Genomic DNA, 18,804 nt, shown 5'->3' on the forward strand with positions numbered 1-18,804 from the left:
TCAAATCCTGCTTCTTAGGTGTTCACTTCTAAATTTTGACCTGGCCCAGGACCACAGGAAGTCAAGCTCAGCACCTAGGATGGAAAAGCTAAGGAAGCACTCACTGTCAGGTGCTGACCCTGCACTTGCTCAGCCCCGAGAAGGAGTGCCTCCTTAAATGTTGTGCCCTAGGCACCTCACTTGCCGCACCCCAGTCGGAGACCTGGCTTTGACCCAAATGTTTCAAGCAGATGATCCTTTAATACAGAATGCAGGGAGTCCCCTCTTCCCACCCAAACCTTCCCTGCACTCTTTCTGCTGTAGAACACCGAAATGTTTGGTTAGTCCATATCTGCATGCCCCCCGCCCTACAATAAGAGCTACTATTTGTTGAGTTTAGTTTATGCTGGGTTCTGAGCTAGGTCTACTCTTGATTATTATTTATCATTCTTTCCATAACCCTATGAGGTTGGTGATGTTATCCCAGTTTTGCAGATGAGAAAACAGGCTATAAGAGTTGTTCTTTGCCCAATGAAGAAGCAGAGCCAGAATTTGGCTCAGATCTGTCTGATACCCCAGCATTCTGTACTCACTGAGCTGCTCTTTCACCCAAGAGAGCATCTACCACGCCGGGAAAGCTACTGAGTTTCTCAGTGGCAGGGGATTGAGTGTTGGGAGAGACAAGGAAACAGAGCACCCGGGGACCCAAGAAAAGAATATAGAGAAGAGATTCTGGAGGTAATGCAAAGGGAAGGTCAGAGAAATTCCATTCTCCAATTCGACCTGTTCACAATGGGCTTTAAGCGTGACGCTGGCTCTAGGTGTGGGCCAGAGAGGATGGTACTGGGCCAAGCTGAACCTCCATGGATTCCTTTGGCAGGGGGTAGCCTCTGCCCTGCTCATCCCGCCTGTCTGGACCTCCTCTCTGTCTGGCAGCTGTGGGGGCTGGTAAGCTTGATGTTTGTAGCTAGGCCTGGACCAGAGAAGGACCCATCCCCCTGGCTTTGCTCTACACTCTCTCGGTGTCCACTTCCTGTCCTTCCCTCCTGGACACTTTTTCCCTCTTTTTTCAACCAGAAAAATTCTGCTTCTTCTTTAAGGTCCATTGCAAGAATAACCTCTCTGAAAAAGTCTTTAGCCTTTCACTTTCCCCCTTACCTTCAGCAGAATGACATGGTTCTCTGTTGTCATAGGTTTTCATTCTTCCGGTTTCCTAGGATCTCCTATTGTAGGGTTGTTTGTCTCTGGAGACAGGTCAGTTTCTGATCCAGTATAACTCCCAAGGGCTTGCTTGAGTGCTCCCCTGCAGTGTTCCCGGGGTGCCATGCACAAATCTGGGGTTTCTTTTACCACCATCCTAGAGAATGTTGTGTTTTTGTTTTTTTCAGTAAAGTTGTTTCAAAGAATCAAAGCACATAGAAGTACATAAAGTGGAAATTGAAACTCCTTTCCTCTCTTCCAAGTCCACTGCCTAGTGGGGTCCACTGTTGAGTCTAATACTTCTTCTTTCACAGGTTTCTGTACACAAACACAAATGCACAGACTTACATTCCTTCATAGATACATTGCTTTGATTTCCCCCCCCCCATTAGCACGTTCAAACTATGCATACGTTTCGCGGGCTCCCTTTCGTGCTTAGTGCTGTTGTAGTGCACACAGGATTGTCTCAGTTGTTTAATAGCTACGTGTAGATGGACCATCATTATTAAGTGTCTTCTGTTGGTGCATATTTGGGTTGTAATAGCTGTTTCTGGTAGGAACTTTCTTGTACTAAAACATTTGCACTTTTGAGTAGGTATGTTTATGGGTTGGAGTCTGACAGATGGAGTTCCTGGGGAAATAATATGTGCCTCTGGATTTTGGAGGGTACTGTAAAGTGGCCTTCGAGGAGGCTGAGCGGGCTTTCTCTTTAAACCGTGAGTGGGAATGCCGCTCACCCACGTCTACACCGGAGCCTCCCTACTGCTGCATGTTACCGTCTTTAAAACTTCTCATTGTGAACGGTGAGAATGAGATTTAATGGCTCTTTGGATTCACATTTCTTTCATATATTAGCAAAGTGAATTTTATGATATTTATTGCCAATAGTAGTGCCTGTCCATGTCCTTTGCCTGTTTTCCTTTTGGACTCTGTCTTTTCCAGTTGATTGCTAAGAGTTCTTTTTATATTGTGTAAATTAGACATTTATTTGTCATATGGGTAGGGAATATTTTTCCCAGTTTACTTTTTCACTGGATTATTATTATTTCATGGATTATTTATCAATGAAAGCCATTTTATAAGTAAATATATATTTTTAAAAATTCAGATTTTCTTCACTGTAAAATAAGAGTATAAGCTTTGAACTCGGATCTGAGTTCAAACACAGACCACACAACTTACTCTGTGAAGTTGCATTAACCTTTAACCTGTCCAAGTCTCAGGGGCCTCACCTGTTACTTATCAGCAATACTGGGATTAAATGAGACGATGGCACACAGAGAGCATTGACTAGAATGGATGGAACTACAGAGAACCACCTGTGGACATCAGAAGAAGGCTATCTCTTGTTCAATGCTGCCTCACCCACTCTGCACCCTACTGTGGTTCTTCTCTAAAACTCTCCTCCATTCCCTGTGGATGCGGGGATTGGTTCCCCCAAAACAGGCTCCTTCTTTTTCTTCCCCTGGGAAAATCCAGGTAAAACGATTCTGGCTGTCTCCTTGATTACTAGGGAAGGTGGATAAAGAAGACATTCCCTGAGTTAAATGTCTGTGCCACTGGCCAGGCCATCTGCCACCCGACAAAGGTCACCCCAGATTCTCCCATTTGCATCCCGGAAATTTGCGGAACCTCATCGTTTCAGCTATAGATCAGTTTGGTAGATTTTTATTTAGTTTTGAAGTTGTTCATTCCCTCTCTCACTCAGACTAGTAATTTCAGGGGCTGTATTATAATTTCAAGATGTTGCTTTAGAAGCCTTACAAAACATTTAGCCTTGAATTGTCACTTAAGATTATTGCAGGGAATTACAGCTTTATGGATCACAAATGTGACAATAGATTGAGAACACAGCTTCTATTATGACTAAATGAGGACAAAGAGTGAAGAAGTGTTAAGTACACAGCCACTTTTTGTGTGGGCGTCAAGGAACCCAGGGAAATTGCGTCCCCACTGGAGGATGGGGGGCTGGCTTGGGCTGGGCCACTCAGGACAAGGGTGCTCCATCCTGGATCAAGGGGCACACAGAGCCCCCTCCCTACCTGAGTGGCATTTCAGTTGGGCTGTGGGGGTGTTGGAGCACAGACTCTGCAGCCTGGCTGGGTTGTCTGGTCATTGCGTATCCCACGCCCATATCTTTATGTTTATATTTACCTTTAGCATCACCCTTGCCCAGCCTTACAATGCCTTAAATGGCCAGCTTCATTCAATGCCAGGCCTCTGAGGTCCCCATGGAACTGTGGGCTTTTAGAAGGTGGGAGGGAGGCCAAAGGCACCAATGCCTTTGGGAACAGTATGTGGGGGCCCTAGAGGGCCCTGCCTTTGTGTGTCTCTTTGGTTTAGGGCAGAAGTCCGCCAAGAGTGCCTGTGGGGCTCCCCGGGAGTCTGCAACTGTTTCAGCCAGAGGGACACCCCAGTGACATGGCAGCCACCTACCAGACAGAGTGCCCACTGTGGGCTGTGGCCCAAACCTCAGCAGTCCAGCCTGGAAAATGGGCTCCCAATCCACAGGCCTGCTTGCAGCATTTATGTCACCTGCGTCTGCTCTGAGATGTTGGCTGCTGCATCCAGCCAAGTGCTTTTCCAGGGTGCTGGATTCTTGATGTGGGTTCTGCAGCCCAGTAAGCTTTCTTCTTGACTTGAGGCCAACTCAGCCCAATGTGAGGTCACTGATGGTCACTGGCTGGCACACGTAAACCCTCGCACGTGCAGGGCTCAGGGCTTCCTTACAGTGGCACTAGGACATGTGTACCCAGTGAGCAACTGTGATGGCAGCAATTTCAGGCACTGGGCTAGATGGCTGAGAAATCCAGTGGAAGATCTGGCAAGTGTGAGCAATATTCCTGCAGCAGGTTTATTATGTGCTTAGTAGGTGTGAGAGGCAGCTGGTCTCCAGGCACTGGCACTCCCATGAGGTCCCAGCAGAAAGGGGCAGCTAACCTCCTCGCCTCCAGCCTCCAAAGGCCGGACCCTTGTGGCAGGCAACAGTATCCCCATTTTATAGATGAGACACAGAGTTCCAGGAAGCCGGCCAGGAGGTACACAGGCTAGAGGCAGAAAGCCCGAGGGCTCTGCCACTTTGGGTATCCTAGCCCCTCTCGATGGTCTGTTTTCTGTCTAGTAAATGAGCCCCGGATTCCAAGGTTATTGTGAGGACTGAATTCATAAGGACCCATGCTGGGACCTGGAGCAGTCACCTCCGTGCTGAGCCTGGCCTGCTGCAGATTCCAGCAGCTTCAGGCCCCATCCCTTGCCCTGGTGAGACCACTGTGTGGGAGCCCACTGTGTGGCCGATGCCTTCTCCAGTGGGAAGGGGCTGACGCCTTTCCCCGCTATGAATGAGTCCCTCTGAACCTTGCCAGCGCATAACAACCCTGGCATTCTTGCCCTCTGATCCTTCCACTGCCCGTTCACAAGACGCCCTGCTTCCCCTCCCACTCTCTTCATGGGCCAGAGTCCCGTTGCCCTGGGTGGGGCAGGGAAGGGCACAAGCCGTGCCTGGTGCTGATGGGTTCTGAACTAATGGATGACGGAACCATGCCCCATCCTTTCAGCCCTTGATCAGGCTTGGTGGAGCTTTGCCCCCGTCATCAAAGGCCTGTGTGCTGCTACCTACTTGAGTGCACATGTCCTTCCAGGACAGGGACAAGTTCTGCTCACTCTAGACTCTGCCATCCCAGTACAACTGTCTGAAGACACTGGGGGCCTGTGCCCGGGACGCTGCTCTTAGGCCGCCTGAGCCAGCCACCACCGATGTCCTGGGGCCTTGGAAACCCTTAAGCACTTGGTGCGAGGGGCCAGTTGCCCAGCGGGACATTTCTCAACAAAGAGCTCCCCAGATGCTGGGGACTAAGTGGTCTGTGCACGACCCCTCCCCCGACAGAGACTGGAGGTCCCAGCTACCTACACAGTTGGTCCCGACATAGCAGCGGGGCCTCAGATGAGTAAGCCCTTCGCACTGGAGGCCCCCTCAGGAGGGCTTCTGATGCTTCATACCAGGGTGTCTCAACGCTACGTGGTATATGACACAGCCATGTAGGGGACATTCTGGGGAGGGGAGGGGGCTCCACTACCCACTCAAGCATCTCCTCCCACCTTCCCCACTTCTGCCTTCTTTCCATTGCAATTTCCTGGGACTGTGAAGCTCAGAAGCCACACTGTCCCCAGGCTTGGTACAAACACTGTCCTACAGTGCCCACATGTCACCTCTCGGGGGACCCCTGTAGCTCAGAGCCCGTCCTTTCTCCTGGGATGGGATGAGTTATTCTGCATCAGACAGGGATAACATGGCATGGAGATGCCTGCTTCTGCAGGGAGTCTTTCCTGCCCATCTCCCAGTGTCTCCTGGGGCCAAATTTCCTTTACTTCGCCCATGCCCAAACAGTCCCATCACCCCTCTATGTTCTTCTTTCTGTCTCCATCACCAATGCATCCTATTTAACTCATCAAACCACAGCCTTTACATTTTTGATAGGGCCACTCTCCAGGGAAATTTGGAAAGTTCTACTGGGCATCTCTTCTGCTCGAGTGGTTTTCCTTTGGCCCCAGCCCCGGAGGCCCTGTCCCAGCTGCTCCTGGAAGATTCCCAAGTTCGGGATTCCCATCCGGAGTTGGCTGACTGAAAGCTGGTCCCTGAGCTCAGGTGAATTCCATAGCTCGTTACCGAAGTGTCTCGCAGAGAGCAGGTTAACAGGGAAAGAAGAGTGTCATTGGTGTTGCTGCCGATTTCCCTGACTAAGGGCTCACGGCTCCCTGTGCCCAAGGGCTAAGTAGACCAGGCAGAGACGGCCAGTCGCACATTTGACATGTGAAAAGTATTGCTTTATTTTGTCGTCTAATTGAGTCATTCAAAGGTGGTTTTGCCAACACCACTGCCAGCTCTTTATGGCCCACCTACTCTAATACTTGCCCAGTTGTTGTTTTGGGGTACAGATAGGAGCAGCTGGGGTGCAGCAGAAGAGGCAAGAATGGTGGACAGGATTGAACCCTGGCTCCTGCCCCTCTAGATAGTTTCTTTAGACAAGTCTGTTTTCTGTCAACTAAGTGGATTGAATGATTCCCAGCTGCCAAGTTTATTGTGAGGACTGAATTTGTAAGGACCCACCTGGGACTTGGACCAGTCAATCCTTCATAGCCTTTTGGTTCCCTCATCTCAGATAAAAAGGCTTCTTGTCATTTTCAGCCCGGTCCATGGGATGCTGGGATGCTGGTGTTATAGAGGTCATGTCACAGAGCTCAGGCTCAGATGAAAGGGAAATGCATGGAGAGGGGCCACTCTTCCACCCAACTCTGCTCACGCTCACTGGCCTCGTTAGGTCGCCAGTGAGCAGGGAGGACTCCTGGATGGGGAGAGTTCTCTGAGAGGCTTGCCAAACCACCCATAAGGCAGCAGATGCCCGTTGCACAGATGAGAAAGCCTCAGCATGGACTTCACACATGTGGAAGAACCCAGCACCCCAGACTCCAGGCTCCAGACACTTCCAGGAAATCCTGAAGGGGACTCAAGGGAAAAGTAAATAAGGGATGGTGGGAGAAGGGAGAGTGGGCGGAATATGGGGGACGCTAAAGTTGTGTAGGTGCTGCTTCCAAAGGCAGGGATAAAGTTAAAGCTTCTAAAGGAAGCTAAACTATTCCCTCCACACCTCCTCCCCATCCCTCCCTCCAAAGAGAGGAAGGTGAGAATGATTTAGTGCACAAGCCCTCATCTGGAAATAGAGGCTTGGGGGCAGATTTAGTCCTGGCTCTGCCACTAACTAGCTGTGTGACATTGGGTGAACTTCTCAACTTCTCTGGACCTTGCTTTCCTCATTTATAAAATGAGAAGACCGGATGAGATGTTCTTTGTTGTCTCTTGTAGCTCTAAAAACTTCTGTGAGTGTTTAAGTAAAAATCCCAGAGCTCTGACTTTTGAGATGGTTTTTAAGATGGAAAGTTAGCACTTAAGAAGGAGTCTTGTTCTTTTCTTCTTCTGCCGGGGAAGGCTCTAGAATGATGGGAAAGCCAGAAGCAGCCTGGCAGTGGAGCTGCAGTAGAGGAGCAGCTCAAGCCTCTTCTACCTCCCAGGAAAGGGCTGATTTATATCTCAATACCAGGAATGAAAGGAGCCAAGAATAACCAGTGTGACTCTACTAGTGTGATAGGGCCGCCATTACAAAATACCACGGACAGGGTGGCTTACCCAACAAACATTTATTTTCTCACAATTCTAGAGGCCGGAAGTCCGGGATCCAGAGGACAGCAGGTTTTGTTTCTGAGGAGGTCTCTCTGTTTGGCTCGCACATGCCCACCTGCTGGCTGTGCCCTCATGTGGTTATCCCTCTGTCTGTTTTGTCTCTGTCCTGGTCGTATTGGGTTAGGACCCACTCTGATGACCCCATTTTAACTTAATTACATTCTTTAAACCCTATCTCCAAGTACAATCACATGCTGAGATACTAGGGGTTAGGGCTTCAACATATGATTTGTTTGGGTGGAGGGGGTGGGACACAATTCAGCCCATAACAGTGACCATTACATTTATTGTCCGTGCTGGAATACTTTTTTTTTAAAAAGTATTTTTGAATTTATAATGGAAGCATAACATGCATACTGAAAAGTACCCATATGGTAGGTTTACAGCTGGAACACATTCACACATTCGTAAGCAGATTAAGAAACAGAGCATTAGCAGTACCCCCAAATCTCCCCTTATCCCCTTGCACTTATCCCCCCAAAGGTAACCATCTTCCTGACTTCCAACACCATGCGTTAGCTTTTCCTGTTTTTGTACTTGGTATATACAACATTATATGGTATGTAATTTTTTTGTGTCTGCCTTCTTCACTCAACATTATGTTTGTGAGATTCACTCATGTTATAGGGTGCAGATGTATTCTGCTGTTTCTCACTGCTGTGTGGAATGTATAGTATCCTATTGTGCGAATATTTCACAATTTACATATTGTGCCATTGGTGAGCTTTTGTGTAGTTTCCAGTGTGGGACCGTTATAGCCACAGGTTGCGGCAAACACTGGTAACATTTCTTTAGATGGACATATTTTATATTTTATGCATTTCTGTGAGTGTCTACCTGGCAGTGGAGGTGATGGGTCATAGGGTGTGCATATGTGCAGCTTTGATGGAGACTACCAAATCCTTTTCCGTAGTAGTTGTACCAATTTACACTTCCACCCGCTATGGGAGGATGAGCGTTTCAGTTGCTCCACGTCCTTGCCTATGCATGTTTTTCTATTTCCATGTGTTTTTATTTTACCTATTCTGTGCGTGTGATAATTTCAGGTTGTGGTTTTAATTTGCATTTCCCTGATGCTTCATGATGTGGGACATCTTTACATTTGTATAGTCTCTTTTGTGAAATGCCTGTTCAAGTCTTTTGCCCATTTTTTTCCTACTGGATCATCTGCTTTTGTCTTGTTTTGTGGGAATGTTTCGTGTATTCTCTGAGCCCACTGCTGATTCTGGAACAATTCTGAGAGTAAAAGGAGGGAGCTACTGATAAATAAGCTGGATCAAGTGTTGTAAACCAAGACCATCCCAGGCTATTTGGACAAATTCAAGGGACCAGCACACAGTGTGTTCCAGTTTTAACAAGATTTAAAAAGGCCAATATGCAGGCATCAAGGGCTCGTGGAAGAACATTTTTGAAAAGCTCTGTTTATAGTACACAGCTTTGCAGGCCCCTAATTCCATCTTTTCCCTCACCTTTCTGAAATTGTTCGTTCACCTTCAGGGTCCAGTATTGGGATGAGTTTTTATTCCATTGTGATGAAAGCTGATCCGGTTTTCAGCTTTCCTGCTTTCCATGATCTGCCTTCGGTTCATTAAATTTCTAATATTTTCGCTTAGCATTATGATCTCCAGATCCATCCATGTTGTTGCAAATGATACTATTTCATCTTTTCTTATGGCTGAGTAATATTCCATCATATATATATATATACCACATCTTCTTTATCCAGTCATCTATTGAAGGACACTTTGGTTGTTTCCATGTCTTGGCCACTGTAAATAAAGCTGCAATGAACTTCAGAGCACATGTATCTTTGTGGATAATTGTTTTCAGATTTTTTGGGTAGATACCCAGGAGAGGGATTGCTGGGTCATATGGCAATTCTATTCGTAATTCTTTGAGGAACCTCCACACTGCCTTCCATAACGGCTGCACCAGTCTGCATTCCCACCAACAGTGTATGAGGGTTCCTTTTTCTCCGCAGCCTCCCCAACACTTGTTAACACACCCAATAAACTTTAATGAAAACAAAATTCTGATAGTCTGTGATCCTCTTAGTCCAACCTCTAACTTTATTAATGGAGAAACAAATTTTGAATGGTTAAATGATACTCCCAAGGACACACAGCTGCCTAGTACGGAGCTGGGACTAGAATCTAAGGCTGCAGTGTATTCTTGGAAGGCATTTTGGTAAGTATTCAAATGTTTAAATCAGTATGTTTAAATCATCCCATAAATACCTTGGATTGTGTGCAAGGTAAATGCAAAGCATGAATATATGTTGAGATATTGGGGTGTGGAAGGAAGGCAGTGACCTGTAAGTCAGAGACTCAGTGCTTACCCTGTTTTTTCACTGGCCAAAAAAATAAGACTCCACTGGGATGACTTTGATATTTCTTCTAACTCTAAGTTCTATATCCAAAATACCTCATTTGAGGGAAGAGAAAGGGTAGCTGTTCTGTTTTGGTTTTTTGTTTTTCAATAGGAAACAAGTAAATAAGTATAGATTTTCTATGAGAGGAAAGGATTGGGTTGCTTTATTAATAAAGAGAAAGGAGAGAAATCAGGCTTCAAGTAGGTAAAGTTCTGGTGTTATGCATGGTGGAGGGTGGCCACTGCTCTCTTATTTCAAATGGGCAAAAGAAAATATTTATTTATAGGAGGAGGGGTTTAGGTTGGACCTGAGAGACTAACTGATGTTACTTTAGGAGACTGAAGAATCTTCTCTGCAAGTCACTAAATTAAATACATTTATACAATTGGGATTATTATGGTTGGAAATAAGAGAACAACACATTCAAATTGGCTTCAGCAAAATAAGAAAAAATATTTAATAGTTCATGTAATTGAAAAGCCCACGATGTGCAGAATACCAAGCTTAAGGCAGAATGGTGGCAAAAATGCTACTTTGTCTTTCCCTCGAACCCAGGATTCTAGGAAACAGGAAGGGGAATAACATTTGTTGCATGTCAATATGCCAAGTGTTGACATACAATCTCATTTCATATTCTAATCATCCTGTAAGGAAGATATTAATTTCCCAGTTTTGCAATCAAAGAAAAGGATGACAAGAAGGTTAAGTAAGTCGCTCCTCAGTCGCACTATTAGTTACACTATTAGTCAGTGAAGGAGCCAGGTCTCAGCCAAGGGGTCCTGATCCTGAAACCGCCCTCCCTACACAGTGCTGCCTTCTAAACCAGGGCTTCAGTGCCTAGAGTGGTACGAGTCATAAATGTAAGAAATGAAAGAAAGACCTTGGAGAAAGGGGGGGGGGGAAGAAAGAAAGAAAGACCTTGGCAGTGGGAAAGGAGAAAGCGGTCTGGCTTGGTCCTGCTGATGTTCTAGTAGCTGGCCAGCTGAATGACCTTGGCTGAGTGAATGTCTTGCCCGCTCTGGCTCTCCCTTTCCTCATCTATGGCATCGGGGTAGGGGAGGGCAGACAAATCTGCAAGGTGCTCCAAAGCCAAGTGTGACCAGCCCGTGATCAGATGAAGAAGAGTGTCTGACTGTGCCAGCTCTGGCCTAGGCAGACACACGCTGAGCGGGCCCTGGATTACATTTCGGGCTTGTGACCATGCTCAGTTCCAACACGTACCAGGCCAAGCTGGCCTCCCATGCCCAAGTTCTGGTGCTCTGTTGCTTCCCCCCAGTCCTACCCTTAGATGGAGCTCTCAGCCTGTCCTCCCCACACTGCAAATATTTCTCCTGCCGTGCCACCCTCCAGTAGAGACTTGCCCTGGGAGCACTTATTCCTGGAGGAGTTCTAGAGTTTCCAGAGCTGAGGTCCAGAGGTTTCTGCCATGCTATGCATTGCAGCTCGCCTTTCCAGTGTGGACTGGTTTGCTTGAAGGGGCAATTTGGGCTCCTGCATCTTTTTCCATCCTCTCCCACATTCAGTTCAGAAGGCTCACAGACTGTTGTACTTCAAAACTGACAGACCTGAAAATTCTAGCATGGCACTAGGCAGGGCCTTAGCAGGAGAGGAAGAATCCTGTTCCTCATCCATTCAAGGCCAGGAGGTGGTTTGCCTGGGAAAATATGGGGCTTCCCTCTGCCCTCCTGCCCTGTCTCTATCTAGGTTCTGAAATAATTTGAAGACACTCTATTCTATGCACATCTTTCTGGTGCAGAGTTGGGAAAGGTGGTATTTGATTTCTCTCCTAGAAGTCTACAATCATTTTTCTAATTATCATTGCCCTAAACAATAAGTGTGTGTGTGTGTGTGTGTGTGTGTGTGTACACGCACACACACACACACACACACACACACATACACACACACACACAATAGGATTCCAGTTTAGTCAGAAATGCAGGATGGGGCTGGGACTTTGGCACTTATTTTAATGAGATTACTATTTTTTAAAAGTTTCAATAAACATGTATTGAGGCCCTACTGTACAATATTAGACTAGGCATAAGTTGATGGCTGGGACATGGGCCTTGCTCTCCAGCTCATAGTGAGCCAGGCATAGAAATTCATCATTAAAATAATGTGGTTGTGCTGTCATGGAAGCGAGGACAAGGCCTGGGGATGTGTCGTTTCTTTGAACAGTCAGGGAGCCCTTCCCAGAGGACAGCATACTTAAGCTCCTGTGAGTTTCCTGGAGTCCTTCTTGGGCAGGGACCTAGTATATCCTGGGAACGTGAGTCATTGGGAAAGCTGGAGCTTGGGGTTCAGGAGAGGAGAGATGACAGGCTCAGAAAACAGACAGCAGCTAGGTGGTAAAGGGCCTGAATGTGATGCTAAGGAACTGGGACTGGAGCATAGGTCACAGGTCAACTGGATATCTGATATCTGGTTAAAATGGAGATTCTGACAAGCAGGTCTGGGGTGGGGGCTGAGAGGGGCCCAAGAGTCTGCATTTTAAACAAGCATTCAGGGACCATACAGGACTTTACGTGAAGGAATAATTGTAATCCCTTGAATTTGTGTATCTGAAAATACTAAAAAGCATATTGTCTAATTTGTATGATATTCCTTTGAAGTGTGATTTATATCACCCATCATTTTTTGATGAAGATCCTGGAGTACAGGGAAATTGAACAAGCAGAATGTTATAGCTGGAAAGGCCCTCAGAAATCTAAGTCAACTTTTCCTTTTGCAGGCAAGGAAACTCATGTGTCATCTCCGAGATTGTTCCAGGTCTGAAAGCCCAAGTTACTCACAGTTATGTAGGTCCTTCAAGACAAAGACTGGATAAAAATCTTCAGTCTATCCTAGGAAAGGTCCCAGGCTTGTGTCCCTCTCTCAGCTAAGCTCTGGGAGAGGGTGCAGGGTTAGATTTCTGGAAGAAAAGGTGGAAGACATGGAGATGTGATGCTAGGGTGACGCACTGAATTTGTGAATGTCTTGATCGGAAGGTCCCAGATTTTAGGCTTTCTGTGTTCCACTCATTTTTTTTTTTTTTTTTTTGTAACCTGAACCAAATCAAGTTCAATGTAATGCATGCCACCCTTTTCATCAGTAAACACAGGGCTAGCTGTCCCCCCCACCCAATCTACCTCACTACCTGGTTAGGAATGTCAAATTGGCAGGACTTCCCACATGTATTGTGGATCTACCATGGGCCACTGTCCCAGGCACTGCAGATGTAGAACTGGGCAGACGAAGCCCCTAACCCATAGAACACACATGTCTGAGAAGACTGACATGAAAGACACACATTCAAAGTTAAATATGTCCAAATGTACAGAGCATGGCCAAGAATATGGGGCAATAGGGGCTTATAACATGGGGCTCAAACAGCTTTCCAGAGGAAGTGGCATTTCAGCAGAGAAATGAAATGAATGAATAAGAACTATCAAGGTGAGGAGAAGGGAGCCTGGCTGGGTATGGGCCCTGGGCAGGAGGAAGTTGGCAGGCTCCAGGAAGTGAGAAAGGGTTAGGTGTTCAGAGCAGACATGGCAATCAGGAAGGGTGGTACAAGGAGAGACTGAAAGAATGAGCGAGGTAGATCTTGTAGTACTTGTTAAGGATTGGGGACTTTGTTCTAAGGTCAACAGTAAGCCATTGAAAGGTTTTAAGCAAGGGGGTGACATGAACTTTATCATTTAATAAGATGATCCTGGCTTGTGTGGAGGATGGCTTGGGTAAGAGTAATTTTGAACAAAACCAGTAAGGAAGCTTCTGCCTAGTCCGGGTATGACATAGTGGCAGCCTCAATTCAGGGGGTGGCAGTGGAGATCGTGAGAAGGGGACAGATTTTGGAGGTATACTTGACAGGCTTAGGGACTGACTGGATGTGGGAGGAAGGGGGAGGAAGTAGAGCAGGACAACTTGTAGGTTTCCGGGTAGAAAATCTCAGTGAGCAGCAGTAGAGTTTATTAAGAGTGGGAACAGTGGAGAGGGAGCAGGTTTGGGTGGGTGGCTGGTCATTAATTCAGCTTGGACATGTCCCATTACAGCTGCAGGTGAGCTCTCCAAGGCATGAAGTTGAGTAGGCAGTTGGCTGTAGGGGTCTGGCTGTGGACGTCTCCTGAGCCTGGCAACACTGATTTGGGAATTGTATCTGCCTAGGGATGGAATTTCAAGTCACAGGCATGGAGGAGGTGCCCAGGGAGAGGGAGTGAGAGGAATTTAGAGAGGTAAGGACAGCATCTGGAGGTACTCTGCCATTGGAAGCTCAGCCAGTGAGATAACAGATGAGGAATAATCTTAAAAATAATTAAATCAGGATGTTATTGTTGGACTGGATTTACTATGTATAATAATGTACACCTCTGACAGTTATTGCTACACTCGGATAGGGGAGATTATAATTAATGTTCCCAGATCTGCAAGACTATATCCTCAAAGTTCTTTTTACCCCTATTAAAAGGAAAACCCACCAGGAGGAAATTCTTATCATGTCATGCAACAGTAATTTCATTTCCAAATCATGAACAGGAAGGCATCCTCATCTGATCATTCTCACACAAAACCCTATCTTAGGAGCCTGATACCATCTCTTCAACTTTCCTGACAGCTTCACGGTGTCATTTGAGACCTTCAGCTCTAAATCAAAAACAGCGTGAGCCGGGCTCCTACGTGAACCCCTTTAATATCTCTCCCATCAACTGATTTCATTTTTTGCATCCTGTCCTGGTATTTGGCTGTAGATTTTTCCAGGAATTTCTTTGGTAACTTACATGATATGAGTAGATAATGGGGAACTGAACTCATTTTTTTTAATTTACTTTGAAACCAGATTCTAGATTGTATTTGTGGAGAGGGGAAGAGCCAGCCCGTGATGGGTAAGAATAGGCTTCACCTGTTAATTTAAATGAATTTTCATAGGAAAGTGTCCTTCTGCAAAACTCTTCCTATGCATGGGAGTGGCGGTGGGGTAGAGGTTATTTCCTTCCATAAAATAAATCCAATCAAAAGCAGACATTCTGCAGCAGTCTAGCCTGCCACACTCCTATTCAAAGCTAGTTTGCATCTTTGAATTCCATCAAGCTTTTCTCTTCGTAACAGGGAAGCTTTTTGTGTTCGCCTTAAATGAAAAAAGGCCCTTTCAAGAGGGATACCTTTCCTTGTCATAGAGATGTGGTTTTTTTTTTGGAGCGGGGGGCGGGGGGGTCTTTATTTTTTTCACAGCTGAGATTCTGTTCTTTACCATAACACTCATAGGAAGATACTTATTTCTGAACTTAACGGCTATTTGAATTGAAATGCCTTCACTTGAATTTGAGACTCAGAAAGCATTTGATTTTTGATCCTCTGAGGGGTCCTCCAGTGGAAGGCAGGCAGCTGAGCAATGTGTCGAAAAGCATGTACTTGACCAAACTGCCTGGGTTTACCTTCTGGCTCTGCCCTTGTCAGCTGTAAGTTTAGTCAGGTCATTTAACCTAATCACACCTCACATTTCTTATCTGTATAATAGCAATGAGATTAAGGAATGGCTATCTATGTGGGCCTTATTGTAAGGTTGGAATAAGCAAGTGTAAGGTAAGTGCTTAGAGAGTGTCCGGAATATATCTGCACTGTATTCATTCTAGCTGGCATTACCTCTAGGTGGGCTCCTGATTGGACTGTGTAAGGAGTAGAACGGGTTACCAGTCATCGATCGCTGCTATGCTCAGTGCTTTATGTGCTTGTATCCCCTTTAGCTTTTCTTACAATGAGTCCATGAGGTGGATGCTATTATTTTATCCATTTCACAGAGATGTAAGTCAGTGGTCACGCAGCTGGGAAATAGCAAGGCTGAGTGAGGTGCAATCCTAGGTCTGTCTGACTCCAAATTGCAGCCCTTACTCCTTCTGTAGCGCAGAGCCTGTGGTTACGTGGCCATGGGGCGGGGTGAGAGTGTGGGTGTGCGCCCAAGGGTGGAGTGAGGATGGAGGAAAGAAGCAAGGGTCAGGGTCATTGGCAGTGGAGGCCTTCTTAGCCTAGTGAACCAGATTATCAGGCAGGTATGTCCCTTGTCATTCCTCCTAGAGAGGAATTGTGTAGGGATGGGGAGTTGGGGAGGTCCTCAGGGCTCCCGTCTTCCTGGAATTGGGAGTTTTTCCTTCTTCTTTCAATCTTCTATCAATTGGCTCCTCTGTTACAGACTCCACTTCTTGTCTCTCTAATTCCTTTAAACCCCAACTGCCCGTGAGAGGAATAAATGAGTCAACACCTTAGGGCAAAGTAGTGGGAGCCCCATTTCCAGGTAGGGACAAGAATGGTGGCCTGGGAATCAGGAGACATCAGTCCTGGTCCTCTCTCTGCTATTGATTTGCACAATAATCCTAGTAAAGTCACGGAATCTTTCTGGGCCCTAGCGGTGAGTTTAGGATTGGGAGGTATCTGACATCTGATGGTTCTAGCAAGACTTCTCCTAGATCTGTGACCTCTAGGAGCTATCTTGGTGGCAGTGAGGATGGTGGTGAGGTGGTAGAGGAGGTGATGGAGATGGAGGTGATGGTGGTGAGTTATGGAGATGGAGATGATCGTGGAGGTGGGATGGTCACAACTATGAGCCCTTCCATGGCAGCAGGCACTGTACTTAGCACTTCACAACCATTATCTCATTTAATCATCCCAGCAGCTCTTGTTACCATGTTTCCCCGAAAATAAGACCTAGCTGGACCATCAGCTCTAATGTGTCTTTTGGAGCAAAAATTAATACCGTAGTACCTTGGTTTTCAAACGTCTCTGTTGACGAACATTTCGGTTTACGAACGCTGTAAATTTTATGGATCTATGGTATCATCAGACAGTAATATTCATGCTAAATTTGCAGTTTTAGGGGTTGATTTTAAAGGTCTAGAACGGATTATTCCATTTTGCATTACTTTCTATGGGGAAACCGTGCCTCGGATTTCGAACGTTTCAGAACTCGAACGGTCTTCTGGAACGGATTACATTCGAAAACTGAGGTACCACTGTATAAGTCCTGGTCTTATTTTAATATAATGTAAAACTGGGTCTATAATATAATATAACATAATGTAATACCAGCTTTTATATTAATTTTTGCTCCAAAAGATGCATTAGAGCTGATTGTCTGGCTAGGTCTTATTTTTGGGAAAACATGGTATCTCCATTTTGCAGATGAGCACCCTGAGCTTTAGAGTAAAGCTGATTGTCTCTTGGTGGATGGAGTTACCTAGATCAGATAAAGGCAAAGTGACAGGTGCCAGGGAATACGTTATGGGGACATCTGTGATAGGCATAGAGTGGGCAGGTAGGGGTGGGTATCAATCTGGCCATAGTTATGTTCTACTCTCCCCAAATTTTCTCAGGTAGAAATTTAGGTTTCTAATTATGAGATTTCATTTTTCGGAGGCCACACAGCATACAATATATACATGGTCTCCCACCCCCTTTACCAGATACTCTTCTATGTGCTTTCCTTTATTTTTCTCTAAGTTTCCCTCTTGAGCTGCAGACTCCAACCCTTATGCTTTGGGTCTTGGCCCACAGCTTCTCTGACAAAGACGAGTAAGCATCTTCATAGGCACCGTGATTTACACTGTATCTCCTGTGGGGACAGAGTCCCAGAGAGCAGTTTCCAGGCTCTCGGCCGCTCATGGAAAGGTGCTGGCTCAGGTAGTAGATGGCCATCAGCTGTAACCAGTTAGCCAATTAGCCACTGATATAACTGCCGTGACTGCGTTGGTTAGTTGGTTGGTTGGCAGTCAGAAAAGTGGATGGCGGATTGCAGTTAGCAAGTGGGGTTGGTTGGCAGAGAAGCTGGTGGCGTATTTTGGATCTTGTGGCTCCTACTTTCTGCTTCGTGTGTCTCGCCTGGCCGCCAGCGAGACGGGGGTGCAGGAAGACCCCTTGGGGTACTGGCGGATGTTTGCTCCCTGTGTCTCCAACCCAGCCGCCAGCGAGAATATAGTGATATGACTCCTCTAGCTATGGCTCCATGGGTGTTCCTTTTTGGCCTCACCATATCCTGTGTTCTTATGCGAGCAGGAGGAGTTGAGACCCCGCATGACACTCCGTGTGACAGCCCCTGGGGTGAATTATTTGGGGACAATGTCTTCCAACATATCTTTTTGGTAAATGTGGCTTTTCTATACCCTGTCTTATCCAGTGACCCTCCTCTGTATGCTATTTGTACCTCATGCGGCCATCTTGGGAATACACAGGAAAAGAAATGAGTTTTCAGTACAGAGAACTCAGGGCTTGGAGTAGCACAGAGGGGTGGGAGAGCAAAGCTGCTGGCCTCCCAAGGCACTTTCAGAACCTAAGACTCCTTATCCCCTGTCCGGACCTCTTGGTCTTGGGGCTTCTTGCGTTTCTTTGGCCTGGGGGTTCTGTTTCTTGCTTGAATGAGGTGATCCCTTCTTTCATTTCCCACTCTCTGCTTGTCTTCCCCTCAGGATGGAGGATGGAAAAGATCCAGGCACTAGCCCTGCATCAGGGCTGGTACTGACTCCTCTGGACAGGGAAGCTGGCTTCAAATCGATTCTGTGTACATTAGATAAATGCAGGAGTGTTAAATGCCCTCCTGCCAAGTCCCTCATCTGGGACCTCCAACACCCTCCTCCCTCCTTCCCACTAACATTTATTGAGCAGTTGCTATGTAAAGATTTCCTGTTATGTGCTGAGAACACAACAGTGATGATGGAGAGTCCTGACCTCGTGGAATCTATGGTCTAGTTTACACTGTGGTGTTATGATGACAGGGGCAGGAGTCAAAGGTGCTGGTGAACTCATCCTAGAGAACTTGTTATAGCCTTGTGGACACCAGGAAGGTGTGGGATAGAGTCCCATGTGCTGCCTCTGCTATGTGCGCTTGGCTGAGTGATGCTTCATCCAAGGGCTGCCTGGTTCCACGGGGCACTGAGCAGAGCTTGTGACCCGTGCAGGCACCAACAGGCTGGGAGGCCCGATGCCTGGACTCCAGGGCTGTGTGGATTTGGGCACCTTGTCCCACTTCTCTGGGGATTCTGCTGGCTCCCCCAGTAGACTC

At 46.6% G+C, this 18,804-nt stretch overlaps 1 protein-coding gene across 2 annotated transcripts in view; it reads left to right on the forward strand.

The window, feature by feature from the left end:
* Positions 1 to 18,804, forward strand: part of GPR39 (G protein-coupled receptor 39) — a 263,994-nt gene that overhangs the window by 236,581 nt on the left and 8,609 nt on the right. The gene's annotated exons all lie outside the window — the stretch shown is intronic.

This window comes from Rhinolophus sinicus, linkage group LG01 (genome assembly GCF_036562045.2).
Source record: "Rhinolophus sinicus isolate RSC01 linkage group LG01, ASM3656204v1, whole genome shotgun sequence".
NCBI lineage: Eukaryota > Metazoa > Chordata > Mammalia > Chiroptera > Rhinolophidae > Rhinolophus > Rhinolophus sinicus.